The sequence below is a fragment of the Cyprinodon variegatus genome, unplaced genomic scaffold, assembly GCF_000732505.1.
Source record: "Cyprinodon variegatus isolate N-32 unplaced genomic scaffold, C_variegatus-1.0 Scaffold1272, whole genome shotgun sequence".
Lineage (NCBI taxonomy): Eukaryota > Metazoa > Chordata > Actinopteri > Cyprinodontiformes > Cyprinodontidae > Cyprinodon > Cyprinodon variegatus.
In genome coordinates, this window is record NW_015151725.1 from 99,485 (window position 1) to 100,500 (window position 1,016).

The 1,016-nt window shown below is 38.8% G+C and overlaps 1 protein-coding gene across 3 annotated transcripts in view; it reads right to left on the reverse strand.

Moving 5' to 3' along the window:
• Positions 1–8: 8 nt before the first annotated feature.
• cdk14 (cyclin-dependent kinase 14) overlaps positions 9–1,016 on the reverse strand; it is an 83,436-nt gene continuing 82,428 nt past the window's right edge. For all 3 annotated transcript variants that reach the window (XM_015401909.1, XM_015401911.1, XM_015401910.1), the window contains exon 14: positions 9–687. The gene's annotated coding sequence lies outside the window, so the exon portion shown is untranslated. The remainder of the gene's footprint in view (positions 688–1,016) is intronic.

Consider the following 1,016-nt stretch of genomic DNA (forward strand, 5'->3'; position numbering starts at 1 on the left):
AAAAAAAAACAAGTGAGCTAAATTTGGAGCTACGTTCCAGAACATTCCAGTTTTACAGCAGGAGCGGCGGCCATGTTTTCTCAGTCTGAAGAGCATTTTCCAGATATTGCACACAGAAAAACTTCAGTTTTTAAAGCCAATGAAGGACCTCCAAAATGGCTTCCAGAGAAAATGTTGAATCTCCAAAAACCTCTCTTCGTCATCATCATCATCATCATCATCATCATCATCATCATCATCATCATCATCATCATCAGCAGCAGCATTGTCTTGACCGCTTTTTTAAAATAATCTTCCACAAATCAGAGATAAAGGAGACAGAAGTAAACCCCCCTCCTTTTCCTTTCCATGTTCCGTGTAACAAGCTGTAATAATAAAAATGTCCATTATATAGTTTTTAGATATCATACATACAAATATACATTCTTAAATAGGAGGCTAGTTACAAACACAGAACACGATATGCAGCGATAGTGACGCCATTTTCTCTCTACGGCGGCCATGATAGGTGATTACTGAAAACTTATAAAAAGTAAACAAAGCTTGCAAACGACAGTCTGAAATCTTCGGTACCGTTCAAAAAGGGACCCTTCTCATGCACCCCCACAAACACAGTCAAATATTGTGTGAAGGTAATAAATAAAGAGAGGTGGAGCTCTTCCCGATGCCTCCATCTTCTGCAGCCACCTGGAATCAGACAGAGACAAAGAGGCAGAGTCAGAAACAGATCCAGACACTTCTGCTACATTTGTTTGGGTTTAAATCTTCCCAAACTTTAAGACAACTAACCTAGTAGGTTAAACCAGTTTGGTTAGATTAACCAATATATTGCTGAGAATCTCACCAAGGCACTGGATTAGGATCCACCAATTTAACCGATTTAGAAGAAAACCAATAAAATGGTCTATTCACTCATCCATTCATTCATCACATCATAAATTAATTCATCCATCCACTTGATTTGTGATAATCACATTGACTTGTGTTGCCTCACAGAAACCTGGCTGCAGCAAGAG